At 35.8% G+C, this 19,324-nt stretch overlaps 2 long non-coding RNA genes across 4 annotated transcripts in view; one reads left to right on the top strand and one right to left on the bottom strand.

Moving 5' to 3' along the window:
- LOC118590999 overlaps positions 1-19,324 on the top strand; it is a 226,002-nt gene that overhangs the window by 198,446 nt on the left and 8,232 nt on the right. The gene's annotated exons all lie outside the window — the stretch shown is intronic.
- The window catches only part of LOC118591000, a 54,359-nt gene that overhangs the window by 30,449 nt on the left and 4,586 nt on the right, over positions 1-19,324 (bottom strand). The window contains exon 2 of one of the 2 annotated variants that reach the window (XR_004945893.1): positions 18,638-18,798. The exons of the other annotated variant lie outside the window; for it this stretch is intronic. This is a non-coding gene — a long non-coding RNA (uncharacterized LOC118591000). The remainder of the gene's footprint in view (positions 1-18,637; positions 18,799-19,324) is intronic. 2 annotated transcript variants of the gene reach the window in all.

Genomic DNA, 19,324 nt, shown 5'->3' with positions numbered 1-19,324 from the left:
AAAACCAAACCAAAATAAATGAATAAATAAACCCAGAATAATCTATGAAGGGATGCAGGAGAAATTTCATAACTACTTTAGCTGTTGCCTCAGAAATTACTGAACACTTTGGAGAACTTTCCAGAAGACAATTATATATGATATAGAAGTCAGTAAAGTAGGCCTACATATGGGAATCTGAATCTCACCAATACATTTGCTCAATTTTCAATGAAATCTGTTATTTATTACTATATGTTCTCATCATTACTGTGAGATGATTAAAGTATGTCCCATTTTTATTCTGAAAGTATTGTATTTCCATTTTGTCCCTGTTTTGACATTATATTTAATTTCTTTTATCAGCTTTTACCCCAGGGTGTAGTAGCTGCTTCTGTGGACTTAGTATCTGGCCAAAGCCATTCCCTTCCTCAACCTTTCAACCAACATCTATAAAAGATATATATCTAAATAGGCAATAGGTTAAAAAGACAGTGGGAAAGAAATACTATTTTGCTAAATGGTCATAGTGTTAAACTGATTTAATAATAATACAAATAACTTATTTTTATAGCTATACATTAATGAAATCTCAAATCTCAGCAGAGAAGTTGTTGTAACCAAAGCTTCAGAGACCCACAGCTAACCAAGGAAAAGAGAATAAGAAAACACAGAATTCTGAACCATATATATACATCTCCAACTCCCACTTGTCATGGTTCAGGGAACTGTGCTGAAGAAGAGGTAGGGGAACTTAAGAGTCAGAGTAGGTAAGTGACTACAAGGACACAATATATTGTGGACAGAGCAGGTCAGCTTCATGTATGAAATCACCTTGGCTTTAGCAGCATCAATAGGACCTGTGTAAGTCAATGATAGACTAAGTCATGAAACCTCACTCCTTGTCAAGGATCTGCCAGCAATCGTCAGGTGTCAAGAAAGTAAATTTTTCTAAGAATGTAATTCCTGGAAATACAAATATGATCCAGTGGAAGACCGCATATCCAGGAAATTTTGGACAGCACAAATTGGTACTGATGGGTTTAAAATAAAATGTCCACAAAGTTGGATAAGAAAGAACAAAGATGAATTTGAATTAAGCTGTGGAAATTGACATGAATATGATCAAAACTATTTGCATGAATTTGTTGAAGAACTATTAAAATATTTTAAGTGATTTCAAGGTAGCAATTGAAAAATAAGTAGGCCATGAACTTGTAAGAAAGTGAGAAAAGGTACATGAGAGTGTTTTGAGTAAGAATAAGGAAACAATAAATATTTTAATTAAAATATAATGTCAAAAATAAAGAAAAATGTTAAGATTTAGTGCATGAGCTGGCTGTTTGGAACCTTGGGCTTACACAGGGACACTTTGCTCAGCCTGGAAGGAGAGGACTGGACCTTCCTGTACTGAATCCACCAGGTTTAAATGAATCCCCAGGGGTATCTTGGTCCTGGAGGACATGGGAATGGAGGGGAGGGGATAAGGGGAAGGTGGGGGTGGGTGCGGTATGGGGGAGGACAGGGGAACCCGTGGTTGATGAATAAAATTAAAACACATAACAAAATAATAATAATAATAATAATAATAATAATAATAATAATAAAAAGAATTCTAAAAATAAAAAAGATTCTCAAATAATAATATAATTATTTAAAAATTTGTGAACAAAAAGAAAGAAGGGAAGAAGGAAAGAAAGAGAGAGAGAAAGGAAGGAAGGAAGGAAGGAAGGAAGGAAGGAAGGAAGGAAGGAAGGCTTGCAGTGTAAAGGTCAAATGGCAAGGATGTACATTGGGGCCAACTAATCAGGTCCCAGTCATGCTTTGACTACTGCAATGGCCTTCTTTAATAGCTCATGGCCTCTCCAGGTTTTTCATATTTCCATTATTCTTACCTTTGACAAAAGTGTCTATCCTGCAATCTGCTCTCAAGTAACCAAACAGAAGCTTAATATCAATTAGATATGCTCATCCCATAGCTCAGGCCTGTTACTAGCCAACTCTTAGATTAAATTATCCCATACTCTTTATCTATGTCTTGTTGCATGTCTTGGTACCTTTTCTCAGTATGGCATACCCATCTTGCTTCTCAGTTTGTCTCTCCCATCTAACCTTTTCCTGCCCAGTTATTGGCCATCAGCTTCTTGATTAAACCAAACACAGCAACATATATTTACACAATGTAAAGAATATTCCACATCCCCTGTTTTGTCTAATTAAAAAGGAAGGTTTTAACTTGAACATAGTAAAATTATATACAACAAAAACAGTTATCAGATAAGAATTACAGATACAATATCTAGTCTATTTGTATTTTGCAAAATTAAAGAAAATATTTTATTATCTATTTTATCTTTGTGAGTCTAAATTTTACCTTTTATCAGAACTAAGGAAAACTTTAACTTTGAGTATCTCATCTTCAACTCTGTCAAAGACCCCAGAAAGGTGAAACGTTGCCCAAGGGTGGACATTTGACTGCATGGATAGTCACCCTGAGTTCTTCTGTAACACTGGGGTGTCCATTTTTGGCCTGAAGGTCAAGAGTATCTGACAGACTTTTCTCTTAAGCATGATATTTTGAAGACTGTGTAGCATTATTCCAATTAATCTTATCAATAAAAATCAGGAGTCAGATACTGGGGTAAAAACTGAATGACCAAAGAAGCAGGGGATCAGCCATGGTCTCTCACAACCTCTCTAGTTCCCTTGACCAAAAGGGATGAGATGCTCTCTCTGCACTGCTCTGCTCCTCCTGTCCCCTCTCTATGATCAGCTAGTGGCCTCGCCCACCTTCTGACTCCAGACAATCTTATTAGTCAGGACACAATCAGAATATCACACAACAGGACTGTCCTGTCTTGTCTTTGCAGAGCCTGTCAGGTTCCAGTTATTTTCTTTTGCATCCTGCTGGTCCAGTTTGAACAGTATACTGTAGGCAACTGAGACAAGGGGAGGTTTTTGCCCAGATGGCTAGACTTTGACCTAGAAAGAAAGCAAACTCCATATGGTGGCTCTTCAATGCTCATCATCTTCTCTGAAGTAAATTGGTGATGCCAGGGGTAGGTGTGTCTCACTGTCCAGAAAATTCTTATGTTATTAAAAAACAGTTTAAATGTCACATTCTAATTTCACTTTGAAGTGTTTGAAGACCATCTCTCTATCTAAATATATTGTGTATGTAACTGAAGTTTTCTCTGGTTCTGCCCAGCCCCATGGACCCTGCAGCCACTTATAAAATAGTCACTTAGAAGCTTATATTAATCAAAACTACTTGGCCAATAGCTCAGGCCTACCACTGACTATCTCTTACATTTAAACTCAGCCCGTTTCTGTTCATCTGTATGTCACCATGTGTTCCATGGCTTTACCTGTGTGCTGTTACACATTACTCCCTGGACAGCGTACTGGTATCTCCTGACACAGCCTTTCTCTTCCCAGAATTTTCCTTGTCTGCTTATCCCACCTATACTTCCTGCCTGGCTACTGGCCAATCAGCATTTTATTAAACCAGTATACAAAAGCATTATCCTACAGCATTCCCACTTTTATGTTTAATTAAAAAGGAAGTTTTTAACTTTAACATAGTAAAATTACATACAACCAATAAGAATTACAGTTACAATATCTAGTCTCTTTGTATTTTGCAAAATTAAAGAAAATATTCTATCTGTCCAATATTTGTGAGTCTCAAGTTCCATATCTAACTTACCTTTTGTTATAACTAAGAGAAATTATAATTATCTGGTCTTCAACTACATCAAAGACCTAAGAAGGATATAATATTACCTAAGTAAACAGGAAGAACATTGTAAGTATCTTCCAAAAATCTAGAATGACAGAGATAGCTGCCTGCCTGGATAGTTATCCAAAGTTCCTCTGTAATGTAGGGGCATCTATCTTCAGCCCACATGTCTAGAGTCTCTCAGTGATTTCTTAATGTGTCCTGTAGAATGTCTGAAAGTTCTTTCTGTGAAGCAGGAACCTGAAGGTCCGTCTCACCTTGTAAAGTTCAGTGGTCACCATCCTATGGGTCCTGCATGTCTAGTCAATATAACATTTTGTCAAGCAGTCCAGGCAAGAACAGTTTCTTGCCCAAATGGCTATTTTTGCCAAGAAGAAGATAAACTCCGTATAGAGTGTCTTTGATGCCCATCTTTCTCTCTGCAGTGAACCAGTGCAGCCAGGAACAGACATGCCTCACTGTCCAGAAAGTTAAAGTTTTTAAAACATTTTCAATGCCATATTCTATATATAGGTCTTTGAAGTGTTTGAAGGTTATCTACCTAAGTGAATTATATCTATATATACCTAGAAAACTTAACATGACTATAAATTTGACTATCATAGAAGACTAATTATTAATATGCATTTCTTAATTATCCATTACAATTGAAATGAGCTGCACAAACATAATACTTTCAACAAGAGTATATATATATATATATATATATATATATATATATTGTTACAAAACTAACTTTCAATTTCTATCAATAAACTAAAATCTATACCAATGTAAAACATTTTAAACAAGTTGCTCTTTAAAAATAGGTTCAATAATCCATCCTTTTATCCTATCATATCTATATTCTATATTTCTGTATTGTAACAGTTTAAATGCCATATTCTAATATGACTTTGAAGGGTTTAAAGACCATCTACCTATCTAAATATATCTGGAAACATACCTAACCTGACTATAAGTTTGAGTATTATAGAAGACTATTAAACTATATTTCTCAATTATACATTACATTTTTAAATGAGTTTCATAAACACAATATGACAAACAAAAGTAGAAACAAACAAAATAATTTTAAAATTTTATCAATAAACACATATCCATACTAAGCCTAATAGTTTTTGGTTTAAAAGTAGATTCAATAATCTACACTTTTATCCTATCATTTCTAAAATCCCCCTTTTTTCTAGAATGAGATCCCTGAATCTAATTTCCTTTGTTCAGCATTTTTCCAGACCATTTTCACATGTAAGAATTTATAACCAATCATGCTTAAATGATAATAAGTATCTATAATCCGCTGAATAACCAAAAACTGTCCACCCTACTTCTTGGGAATGTGGGCATCATGTTCTTAAAATTACTTCCTATTGTCTGGGGGTATGACATCTTTCATGGATACTGAGAAAATCAGGATAATGATGAAGTTTTCACTGGAGTAGTTTGTGAGAATGGATCATCTCAGCCACCATCCTTGAAGCTGTTCTGGATGCTGGATCACCTGGTCCATATGTTTTTATTAGTGTCTGGTGTCTTTGATATGAAAATACATAAAATTTTAAAGGTAGCATCCATATCTGTATTAATACAAGTAAAGACTGTGCATTGTACACAAAACAGCCAATGATGATTTTTTTTGTTTTGTGTTTAAGCAGCTAAAATATATATCAGATGTCTTATAGTTCTTTTAGGTTTATTTCTTTATGCTTGTAGTCAGGCTTTTCAGGGAGTCTTCCCCAATTAAACCTAGTCTATATCAATATTGAATGAATCCACATTTCATTTCCTGTGGAAATAAAATCATAACTTCTTGTATCATGTCTTTTGACTTCCATTTTGAAGTCAAGACATTTTTAAAATGCAAAGGGTGGTTTAATCCAACAGTTTTCATAATCCGATGTGATTTACCAGCTGTCATTTTTCTATTGACAATCAGATAATCTAAAGACAACACAATAATATACAGGATACAGACATCCTGTGTAGTTTCCATTTTTACATGGCTTATTATATTTTTATTACACTGTTTCTTTTTTTAGGACTTTCGTGTTTTTAAATCTATGACTGTCTCCACACTCTCTCTTTTTTTCTCCCAAGATTATGTGTATTTTTAAATACACTGTAACCAACTCAGAGGCTTTTTTCTGTCTGTATCTACTTTTACCAAGCATCTATAATGTTTCTTGAGCTATGAGATGATTCTTAAACTGGTATGTCAGGCACTGCAAGTGTAGCTTAGCTTAGTATATTGTGATACTGCATGGCGGCTGGGTCTTCCCACAGGCAGTTACCAGAAGATGCCACTTAGAACTGAGGCCCACATGAGAAACTGTGGGAATTTGTCAAGCCGCTTAGCTCATGGCATGCTGGCAGGCCTCAGGCTGGCAGCTAAAGTCCACACGCAGCTCCTGGGAGATATGTCACTACATTATGGCTGGCATGAGAAACACAAGACAAGGAAGCTATGCCTGGCTTCATTTCAGTGTGTCTAGAACCCTTTTCCTAAGCTTTCTTAGTTTTTTTGTGGATGTAGGTGCAGAATGTTGGGCACCATTTGTAGATGGAAGTTTCTGATCCCACAAGCCATCCCCAAGTAACCACACAGAGACTTTATACAAATTATAAATGCTTAGCTAATAGTTCAGGCTTGTTGCTAACTAACTCTTACATTTAAATTAATCCATAGTTTTTATGCATGTCTCGCTGCATGGCTTGGTACCTTTTCTCAGTATGTCATGCCCATCTTGCTTCTCTCTGTCTCTGCTTGTGAATCCATGCTCAGCTTTACTTCCCCCCATCATTCTTGGTTAAGCTTCCTAATCTTTTTCTGCTCAGCTGTTGTGCAGTCAGCTTCTTTATTTAACCAATCACATCAACATAATTAAAGCAGCTCAAAGGAATATTCCACACTTGTTATGTCCCTGGGATTCCTGCTCCCACTCTTGGACATGCATAGTTGAATACCAACAATTGGCTCTGCATAAGTTATTAGTGGAGAAGAGAATACAGTTTAAACTTTGAAAATCAGTTAAGATGCAGCTGGCATATAAGAGAGGAATGAGAAAAGGAGAAATGGGTACTCATAACAGTTAAGATGGTACAGATCTATCTATATCTCTGGGTAGTATTCAATTACAAAGTAATCAAACATAGGAATTTTGCCTGAAATTTCAATTCTTTTACATGGTATGGTCATTTTCATAATATCAATTCTACCAATTGATGAGGATCAGAAGTCTTTTTATCGTTCTCTTCAGAGATTTATCAATCCACTTGTAGAGATCATTTATGTCATTCATTATGTTTATTCCTAAATTCCTTTATGGATATTGTGAATGAAAATATTTCCATGTTTTTTCATTAGCAGTATTATTAAAGGTATGTAGAGTACCTATTGATTTTCATAATTCAGTTTTTGTATCCTGCTATTTTTTTAAAAGGGTTGATCATTTCTAGAAGTCTTCTGGTATAATTTTTCAGTTCTCATGTATAATGTTATCTCAAAATAGGGATAATTAGAGCCATTAGTTTCATATTTTATTCCTTTAATCTCCTTCTATTGTCTTATTGCTCTAAATATTAAGTCAGGAATAACCAAAAACCCTGTCTCATTCTTTATTTTAATGGGATTTCTTTGAATTTTTCTCCATTTAGGTTGATTTTGTTTGTGTGTTTGTAATATACAGTATTTATTATGTTGAGGTATATTCCCTCTAGTCATATTCCTTCTAGGTTATTTATTATGAAGGTATGTTGGACTTCATCAAAGACATTTTATCCATCTATTGAGATGATTACATGATTTTTGTCTATAAATCTATTTATATTATTTATTTATTGCATTTATCAGGTTATTACGTGCATCATTCCTGCATCTCTGGGAAAAATGACTGTGCATAATGAATTATCTTTTTGATATTTCTTGTATTCAGTTTGCAAGTACTTCACTGAGGCTTTTTGCATGTATGCTCATGAGGGATATTGACCTATGGTTTTCTTATATTTATTTGGTCTTTACCTGATTTTGATATTAGAGTAATACTAGCTTTATAGAGTGAACTTAGAGTGCTCCTGATTTTTTAAAAACATAAATAAAGAAGTATTTTTTGTAGCTCTTTGAAGGTCCTGTAGAATTCTAGTGTAAATATAGCTGTACATTGGTATTTTCTTTCTTTCTTTTTTCCCATCACTCTTTCAGAGTGCTATTTATTGCACCTTTGATTTCCTGAAATTTTATGAGTCTGTTTAAGTTGTTTTATTTCTCCCTTTGGTTGTTCAGATGCAGATTCATCTAGAAATTCTTCTATTTCTTTTCTTCTAACTCAATCAATTGTGGATTTTAGCAGAATTTCATAACAATATTGTGAATTTCCTTGATATCTGTTGCAATGTTTCCTTATAATGTCATCTCCATTTCTGTTGTTTTTGATCACCTCTTGCTTTCTGGTTAAATGGTCTATAGTTTCCCTAATCTTATTTATCTTCTTAAAGAAACATTTCTTAGATTAATCAATAATATATGACAGAAATAAAGAATTAATTGATATAAAACATATGTACACACAGTTTACAGAAGAATAGTATCAATTATTTTGTTGGGGGATCCAAAAATGAGTATGCTGAAGGAAGAAAGAGGATTAAAACATTTCTAAAAAAACAGTTAAGTTTCTTCACTAAGATTCTTTGAATCTTTAAATTATTCAGTCTGTACCACATAAACAAAATCTTATGTAACATATTATCATTTGTTCCCATCAGTTGACTCTCTCATTTTAGTAAATTTTTTTTAGAAAAAAATAAGGAGTAGTTACACATTTTTTTTTGGTAAATAGAGTAATTATGACAAAGGAAAACTACTCATTTTTATCTAGAGATTATGAAATATAGATTATATATAAATAATTCATTTGCCAATTTGTAATTGCTCCTCATGTGCTTTTTGAATATATGAGCTCTATATCTAAGAGCTAAACATACATAGTCATACACCATTCATATATATTCAGTTATAATAAAAACAGTAAATATATTATATTATATCATATGCTATATACATAATATTATATGTATTATTTTAATCCATCCAAAAGTAAGGAACACAATTTCATGTAACAGTTCCCACAGATTCTCCAAGGTGAGGATTACTTAAATTATTAAAAAGTTTAATTTTTGTAATTTAGAAAATAAAAAACATGACTCTTTAGGTGTTCTAAAGTTAGGTAGAAAACAGTAATTTATAAGAACATATCTGGAAACACATCATTAACTCTCTGAATGTGTAAATGAGTTTGACATTTGCTAGGAGCTAATGAGATGCTCACTTGCTGCCTAATTTGTCGCACGCCCCTTCCTGGAAGCTTTAAACAGAGATGGCTTCCAACATGTGAGTCATTAGGACAGACTGAATCAAATATACCACAATACCCTCCTCTGACAGAACTGCATGGGGAAAGGCAGCAAGTCTAATTTTGGACGGATATTATATTTATATCTAGATTACAGAAGTCATTAGTTTTCACTTTATATACTTGTTGAGCCTGTGTTCAGGGTAAATATGTAAGAATAAAAATTGACTTAGCTTGTTGGAGATTTCAATTTTCTGCCTGCCTCTGCCCTTTGTTTTGTACTTGTCTGCAATTTGATTTATAAATACTATCTAAAACTTCAAAGTTCATATTTTTAATTATGAGTTTATTCATAATACAGTTCATCTTCTAACACCACATACTGTGAACATTAGTAACTATTTGAAGTATAGCTATTTGGTTTGTGTCTTGATTTGTTACATGTCTCAATAGCAATCAAGTTTGCTTTTTATAAGAAATTACTAGTTTGTTCTACAAACACTAATTGGACATCGTTGTTTCTACTTCTGTAAAATAATTTTTTTCTTATTCATCAATCATGCTTTTATAATTTGCTTTTTTCTTTCTGGAGAAAATAAATTCTTTCAGAAAAGTTGACACATATTGGTGGAAGAGCACTTGCCTTATATGTATGAGGTTCTAAATGAATTGAAAACATCAAAAAATAACCAGTTATTGTAAACATAATATTTTGACATTTTTATGATGTACTTGATAAGCAGATTGTTTTTTATTATATTTTCTTTTTATGTATTCTTGTCTTAGAACATGCATTCTAACCATAGCCAGCCTTCCCTCCACTCATCCCAGTCTCCCACCTACCTCCCCTCAGTGCCTTCCCTTTCAGAAAATAGCAGGACTCCTGGTATATCAACTGAAGACAACATAGCAGTATGCACTAAGATAAGGCACAAACCCTCATATCAAGGCTAGACAAAGCCACCAAAGAGCAGGCAGAAGAGAGTTCAAGACAGCCCCCACTCCCACTGTTAGGAGTCTCACAGAAACACAACATATCTGCAGAGGACCTAGCACTGACCCATGCAGGCTCCATGATTTCATAGTGTCTGTGCGCCTGCTTAGTTGGTTCTATATGCTATGTTCTCCAGGTATGCTTGACCCTTCTAACTTCTACGTTCTCTTCTCTCCCTCTTCTCTTGTTTATGAAAACAAAATCTCTTAAGCTGATAAAAATGTGTCCTTAATATTCATTCATATGATATTGTTAAAAAATTTTTCTCCCTTTCAGTCACTCATGCATTCTATAATATGTGGCAGAGTCTCATTCTGTATCTCCTCCAGGGCCAAGACTCCCCTGGGGATTCATTTAAACCTGGTGGATCAGTACAGGCAGGTCCAGTCCCCTCCTTCCAGGCTGAGCAAAATGTCCCTGTGTAAACCCCAGGTTCCAAACAGCCAGCTCATGCACTAAGGACAGGTCCAGGTCCCACTATCTGGGTGCCTCCCAAACAGTTCAAGCTATTCAATTGCCTCACTTATCCAGAGGGTCTGATCCAGTTGGGGGCTCCTCAGCTTTTGGTTCATAATTCATGTGTTTCCATTAGTTTGGCTATTTGTCCCTGTGCTTTTCCAATCTTGAGCTCAACAATTCACACTCTTACAGTCCCTCCTCTTTCTTGACAATTGGACTCCTGGAGCTCCACCTGGGGCCTGGGTGAGAATCTCTGCATCCACTTCCATCAGTTATTGGATGAGAGTTCCAGCATGACAGTTAGGGTGTTTGGCCATCTGATCACCAGACTAGGTCAGATCAGGCTTTCTCTCAACCATTGCCAGCAGTCTACAGAGGATGTATCATTGTGGATTACTGGGGACCTCTCTAGCACTCTGCCTATTCTTGTTCTCATGTGGTCTTCATTTTTCATGGTCTGTTATTCCTTGTTCTCCCTTTCTGTTCTTGATCTAGCTATACATTTCTTTTTAATAAAAATTCCTGAAGTTTTTATTCTGATCATGGTTACCCATGCTCCATTTACATCATTTCCCACATCTTCCCATTCAACTACAATCTGCTTCCACACCATATACATCCATATATATATATATATATGATTTTGTATATATATATTAAAAAACAAAAAATCCAGAATAAAAGTAACAACAGCAAAAAACAGTAAAAAAAAAAATACAAGAAACACATACACACAAACACACAAATAATATATAAGAACACAAAAGCAGCGTACAGAATGGGAAAAGGTGTTCGTTCACTAACTCCATATCTGAACAGAGGCACTAATTTTCAAAATATATAAACAACTCAAGAAACTAGACATTAGTACACCAAATAATGCCGTTAAAAATGGGGTGCAACTCTAAACAGAAAATTCTCAACAGATTAATCTCAAATGGCCAAGAAACATTTAAAGAAATGTTTAACATCCTTACCCATCAGGGAAATGCAAATCAAAATGACTCTGAGATTCCAGAATGCTTAAAATCAAAGACACAAGTGACTACTCATGCAGGAGAGGATGTGGAGCAAGGGAAACACTCCTCCATTGCTGGTGGGAGTGCAAACTTATACAGCCACTATGGAAATCAATATATAGATTCCATAGAAAGTTGGAAATCAACCTATCTCAAGATCCAGCTATACCACTCCCGGATGTTCCATCCAATCATAAGGAAACTTGCTCAACTTTGTTCACAGAAGATTTATTTGCAAAAGTCAGAAAATGGAAACAATTTAAATGTCCCTAAACTGAAGAATGGATAAAGAACAGGTGGTTCATTTACGTAATGGAGTACTACTTAGCTGTTAACAAATAATTATGAAATTGCAGGCAAATGGATAGAAGTAGAAAAAATCATCCTGAGTGAAATAACACAGACCCCAAAAGACAAACTTTTAAGTGGATATCAACTGCTGAGTAAAGGATAACCATGCTACCATCCCCAGACCCCTACAGGCTAAGTAGCAAGGAAGGCCCAAGGGGCAACACATGGTTCTCCTTGGGAAGGGGAAATAGAAAATATTTCTTGGGTGGACTGGGCACTAGTGGGGATGGGAACAGGATTGATTAGGTAAGGGTGCAGGGAGAGAGTACTTGGAAAGACAACTGGAATTAGGGACATTTCAGAGGCAAGGTAAAAAACCTAGTGTAATGGAAACTCCTAGGAGTCCACACAGTGTGATCCAAGGGAAGGCTCCTAGTAATAGGGGATACAGAACTTGAAGTGGCCATCTCCTGTCACCAGGCAAAAGACTTCCAGTGGAGGAACTAGGGCAACAACTCAGCCACAACCCTTTTCCTGATCATTAGTCTTGCCTGCAATATGTGTTGGGCTAAAGGTGGCATCGAATTTGTGGTAGTAGCCCACCAATAACTGGTCCAAATTAAGAATCATGCCAAGAAAGGGTACCCATGCCAGACACTGGTCTGGAGTGCCAGGAACCAGATTCTGGATATCCCAGAGACCAAGGAAGAACAAAACATAATCAGAAAAAAAATGTCAATGAAATGATTCCTAATGATACTTTGCTATTCTCTTAGTCCAGAACCTAGCTTAATTAGCATCAGAGAGGCTTCATCCAGCAACTGATGGCAGCAAATGCAGAGACCCAGAGCCAAACATAGGCAGAGCTCGGGGTATCCTGCAGAAGAAGGGCAGAGAAGGATTGTAGGAGCCAGAGTGGTCAAGACACCTCAAGAACCCAGCCCACAGGTCAACTAACTAGGGATCACAGAGACTCACAGAGAATGAACCGGCAATCAGGGAGCCTGTATGGGTCTGATCTAGGTCCTCTGCATATGTTTATAGTTGTGTAGGTCGATGTTCCTGGGGGACTTCTAGCAGTGAGAACAGGGGGTGGCTCTGACTCTTTTACCTGCTTTTAGGATCCTTTTCTTCCTACTGGATTGCCTTGACCAGCCTCAATATGAGGGGTTATGTCTAGTTTGATTATAACTTTACATGCCATGTATGGTTGATATCCCTGGGAGGCCTGCCCTTTCCTGAAGGGAAAAGAGGAGGAGTGGATATGAGGGAGAGGGGATGGGGCAGGGCTGGGACCAAAGCAGGGAGGGGAACTGGGGTAGGAATGCAATTAATGAGAGAAAAATAAATTTAAAAAAAAGAAAAGAAAAATGGTAAGGGAGAGAGTAATCACATTTAGTTCAGTTTCAGCACACCGTTTCTTAGAAAATATATTTTGTACAATTTTGTTTCTATAAAATATATTAACATTACTTTTGACTAACATATAGAGTATTTTCTACTATGATTCATGTATAAAATTAAAAAGAATTAATACTATTTAGCTGTCATATAATACAATGCTTGTAGATATGAGTCTATCAAACATATTTTGCTTGTAAGTTCATTCTTCTCTGTTTTTCTATTGGTTTTTTGCTGAGATGGTCTGTGATATAATACTGAAATAATCTTACACATTGGCATTTAATTTTCTGCCTATTAATATGTCTGTGTTTCCTTAGGTATTTTGCTTTGGGTTTGAGACAAATGTGATAAAATGGCTCTGTTTATATTGGATCTCAATTTGGTGCCTATTTTTAGTTATATATTTTTTCATTGAAGTCAGTTTTCATCTAAGCCTCTCTCAAATTATTTTAGTCTTTATTACTCAAAGTAAAAATCTGTGTTTTGAAAAAATTGAGTTTAAGGGAATGGAAAGATTCCACCTAGATGGTATTACAAAGTCCCTGGTGATAGGTCAACATGGGTAATTTTATGATAGCATTCCTAGGTTGTTCTAGTTAGCATTACCATTGCTGTGATGAAACACCATGACCACAGCAATCAGGGGAGGAAAGGTTTATTTTATTTGCACTTCTGTATCACTGCTCATCATTGAAGCTGAGGTCAGGACAGCAACTCAAGCAGGACAGGGAACAAGAGGCAAGAGCTGATACAGAGGCCATGGAGGAGTACTGCTTACTGGCTTACTTCTCATGGCTTGCTCAGTCTGCTTTCTTATAGAACCCATGATCATCAGCCCAAGAATGGCACCATTGGTTGTGTCTCCTCTATCAATCACTAATTAATAAATTACTCTACAGCCAGATGTTATGGAGGCAATTTCTCAGTTGTGGTTCCCTCTGTTCAGATAACTATAGCTTGTGTCAAGTTGACATAAAATGAGGGAGCACATAGATGAACAGGCATCCTCTGATAGAAGAAAGAAGGTTTTTTCCCCCTACAATGATAATATTGGCTTCAACTAAGTTTTCAATACTCTCCCAAATATCATCTCCACTTTAGTGTTTTGCAAATTATATCTTTACAATTGAAACTACCATTTCACAACATGTAACTGATATTGGAGATGATGATTGCTATCTACACTGTTAGTTGCCCACTACATTCTTCTTTTTTGTTGAATTCACTATGAGTACATATCAGGGGCCTGAAATGTTATAGGTTAAATATAACTTGTGTGCATCTTTTTTTACAGTGTTATTTCTCTATATACATCATGCAGCTATGTATGGGAATCACTCTACAGTCCAGTCTTGTCTGGGAATCACTCAGTAGTTGATACTGAATTATTTGCAATACTCATACCTTAGTCTGCAAATTGAGTGGGTTACAAACATGTGCTACTGTGTCCATCTCTACTAATTTTTGAAACACACATTTATTAATTTATTTATAGGATTAATCCAGCCATTCCTTACAAAGCACTGTAGAGGATAGATTTCTGTTTGCAGTAGTATTTATAAGATGTGTGAACAAATTCTAAAGCATCAGCATGTTAACAATTTAATAAAATGCAAATCATGCTGCTCTGGGGTAGAGAAACTCACTGACTACCAGCTACACACCTTAGAATGAGGAGAGTAGATTTAATGTTGCAGAGTGCTGTGCACTGAAGTACCACACAGGCTCAATCACCATGCTTCTCAAAGTGTCGGGGAGTGAACCCAGAAGGCTCTCCTGATGAGCAAAAATGCAAGCAATCTCATTTTATGTATCCCAATTGCTTCTATGGAGGCTGATTGTTATAACTGACAAACAGGTTCCATACTTCTATTGCAGTTTTTTTCTGCCTTTTTAAAAAACTTGTTTAAAGAAATGGAAATATACTTTTAGTTATGAGTCTATATTTTCTACATGATCCTTGATTGTGTGACAATTTCTTAGGCAAACAAAAAAGAATTCCCAGTCTTGATCAAGAAACGGATACGTTGTGTGGATGAGAAGAACTTAAAATTTTCATCTTTTTATTTTCAATTTCCTGAAGCTTTAAGAAAGTAATTAGAATAATTTTGCTCTAAGGCTCTATCCCAGTATAAGGCTTAAGGTTATTGAGAAAAACAGATTTTTGTTAGAGAATGGAAAAATTCCTACTTTGAATATAAAGTGTCTGAATACACAGTGAAGGTGTCTGGAGAGAGGGAATGAGCAGGAAATGCAAGACACTGAAAAGGAAAAGGACATTAACGGAAGAATGGGGAGCCCTGGCTGGCAGTTTTGTATAATATGAAATTGTGCAGGCCCTTAATTCTGTGTCTAGGGAAAGATAGAAAATCCTTCTAAAATGTGCTTTAAGGTTCACATATTCCAGGGATAGCAAGATGGAGACTGTGGAGTAAATCTTCATGACTGTACCCAAAGCTGAGGATGTGTGCTTTCCCTTTTCTGTCCCCACCCAGGTTTCTTGTGTCTTCCCTTCTCTTACCTATTCCTGTTTACATTTCTTCTCATTAAACCATAAAAGTAGACTTCTGTAAAGACTCTGTGGAAAGTATTTTGTACTTGAATTTATTATTGATATGTATTCTTTATACACTTCAACTATCCTGAAACGTGATTCTCAAACAAAGAAAAATAAGGTCTGATGGCTCATCTTCGGGGCTAACTTGTCAGGTCTGGGAAAAAGAAACTTCCATGGATGAAGAAGATAAGAACTTGAGGTTTATTTACTCTTAAAGATAAACAGTAATTAAATACCAAATGATACATACAGACCACATTCTGACAGACGACATCTCTTAAACAAACAAAATCAAGAATTTAATCTGGCATGAAAATGTTTCTAAAATATTTTTCTGGATATCAGTATCTTGAAAATGTTAGATTGCTTTAGGTAATTTACTAGCCTTCAAATGGAAATGCTTCCAACAACAGTATTGGTGAAATTATTAAGGCCACTCTACATAGTTAAAAGGGAGGTTTATTTTGTGGGGTAACTTACAAATGAAGGGACAGGTTGTAGGGTCTGGCAAAGGTATGGCGCAGTCCGGCGGTGTTCTCTGGAGAACTCTGCTCGGTCTACCTCCAGCATCCAGTGTCCCAGAACCAAGAGAGAACTCTCCTCTCAATCCTGGTTCTTCAGCCTCCTCCCTCTGCCCTGCCTTGTGGGCGTGACCATTACCAAAGCCTCAATGGGGGTTGGAACTTCCAGGCCAATGCTGGGATGGCTACCCACTATACAACAGTTAATATAACTGTTTGTAGCTGGAGACCTTCTCTCCAGCCCCCGCCAAGCCCTGTTAGTCTGACAGCCCACTTATAAAATAAACACACAGATGCTTATATTATTTTAACTGCTTGGCCATTAGCTCAGGCCTACCATTGTCTAGCTCTTACTCTTATATTTAGCCCATTTCCATTAATCTATACTCTGCCACGTGGCTCGTGGCTTAGTGGTACCTTACATCTTCCTTGTCCTGGCGGCCACTGCAGTGTCCTCTCCTGCCTTCCTCTTCTCCCAATTCTCCTCTCTCTTAGTCTCGCCTATACTTCCTGCCTGGCTGCTGACCAATCAGTGTTTTATTTACCAATGAATCATCCAAAGCAACTGTTTTAATATACTTACATTTTTTATTGTAATAACCAAATTGGAGCCATAGTATTCAAAGTTTGTTTTAGAATATTTGGAATGGAGAAAAATTTCTTCTTTATGTTAAATTTTATTCATACCTGGAATTCTGTTAAATACCTGTAGTCCCAGCATTTGACAGTCTTCAACAGAAAGACTCCTTTGTGTTCCAGGACAGGCTGGCTACATTGTGAGACACTATCTTTGAAAATATGTTTTAGGTATTCACTTAGAACCAGAAGTCCATTTAAAAGTAAGTTGCAATAAAATAGGATTTCAAGATTGCTAACTTATGAGCCTGCTCTGCAGCAGAAACTATTATAGACCTGCAAATCACAAATGGGATAAATGGCAGGTATTCTTTCTTTTATGTGGCTGTTAATCTAGGGATATTATAATTTGCAATATAAAAAATGAAAATGGAATGAAAAGGAGGAATTGAGGACAAATTGGGTTTGGTAGGAGAAAAGTATTAAATTCACTGATGTGAAAAATGGATGGAGGTGTGGCTTTCTGGATATCTGTTAAGACTGCTTGGGGTGATTCAATTCAAAGTGCTGTACGACAGAAATTCTTGAGTTTCAGAATCATTCTCTCTGGAATTATGTTGAGCAATTGTCTGGTTTCAAACCTACGGTAACATTCAACTTCCCTTGCTGCTTCACCTGGTGAAATAAAATCAACAAACATAAACAGGTAGTGGTTGAAAAAAAGGGAAAATAGGTTTGTGATTATGTTTCCCTAATAATTGCTGATTTGTATTCTACCCTGCAGGTACATAATAAAGTGGAGGGATGACGATAGTGGAATGGGGAGGCAAATATGAGAATTTTGCAACAAAGTGATTGTAAATTAATAATGAATTCTGTATTTTACAGTTCATTTGAAATCCTTAGAAAATATGTATTTCATAATTCAATATTCAGAAGATTAATTAAGTTAAGATAATATGGATATCTTTCATGACACATAGCCAATGAGGACTAGAGAAAGGTCAGATAAAGACAATTCTTTTCACATCTAAACTGTTTCATACTTAAACAAAAGAGATGAATTAATGGTTTGAAGAGAATAAAGGTAAAAGTGTCTATTTTGTTTTATTGCAAAATGACTTCTATCAGTGAGATTATGAATATAACATTAACTTTTTAAAAACACTTTTCAAATTATAATATAAAAACATCATTTCCCTTTCACTTTTTATCACTCTAATCCCTCTCGTGTACCTCATTGTCCTCATTCAAATTAATATATATTACATGCATGTATATACAATTTTTAAATACATCAATATGATCTGAACTGTCTATATAATATTGCTTATATACATATGTTTTTCAGGTCTGACCATTTGGTATTTGATAAAAAATTGGTATTCTCTCTCTCAGCCTTCAACATTCTTTAGTACTTTGTCCAGATTTGAGAGTTCATGAGCTTTCCCCTTCCACATTAGCATAACTATTGTTGCTTCCTCGCTCAGGTCATGTTATGGAGCCCTGTCACTTTCTGACATTTCCAACAGACAGACACTCAGAGCTAATTTCCAGTTCTGGTTCTTTAAATTTTTCTGCACCTTCTTCTGCAATTATTCCCCAGCCGTATGTGTGGGACTTCTATTGTAGCTATGTCCTTTCAGTTTGGATGCATACCATTATATACTGATCAGTTGTGGTTTTCTGCAGTAGTCTCCATCTGTTGCATAGAAAAGTTTCCATGGTGAGGGTTAAGAAGTGTACTTACTGGTGGGTACAAGGATAGATCCTAAAGAATGTAGATGGGAGTTAGGGTGACTTAGCAAATTGGTGGTTATAGATTCCCTTCCAAGTTCGATAGCTTCAGTAGACATCGATATTTTGGTAGGTTTCCAGTACCAGGCATGATTTCCTTGTTTTTGAGCAACCCTTAAGAAATAATAGAGAGTCGTTGATTTCCACAAAGGTATGCATCCATTATTTTTTTCTTAGACCTACTGTGCCTACTGATAATTGTTGTGGTTCATAAGAATTATAGCTGGGTAGTACTGTTGATGGATTTCCTCCTTTGGAGGTTTATATGGCACCTTCTGGTACATGGAAGTTAGTCCTCAGGGAAGAGACTTTGAGATATCTGTTGGGTTCTTTGTGGCCTATGTCCAAAATTCATTGTTTTGTCAGAATTAGACATGCATTTTCTAGCTCTCAAGGACTATCAAGGGCAACAGTAATAAATTATAGCATTTTATTAATCGATTGGATACACCTGAGCAATAAAATTCAAAGGAAGGTTACTCATGTCTCATATTGTTTTCAATAGTTTATACCACTTTGGGGAGGCATTGCTGGCCTGGATAAACAATTTACTTTTAATGCTTTGAATTTTGAAATTCTAGCTAACAGATTTGAAACCTAATATAAGAAAGCATGTATATATGTGTACATATGTATGTGT

The sequence above is a fragment of the Onychomys torridus genome, chromosome 9 (assembly GCF_903995425.1).
Source record: "Onychomys torridus chromosome 9, mOncTor1.1, whole genome shotgun sequence".
NCBI lineage: Eukaryota > Metazoa > Chordata > Mammalia > Rodentia > Cricetidae > Onychomys > Onychomys torridus.
The sequence above is the reverse complement of the archived record's forward strand: the minus strand, read 5'-3'. Positions and strand labels throughout refer to the sequence as shown.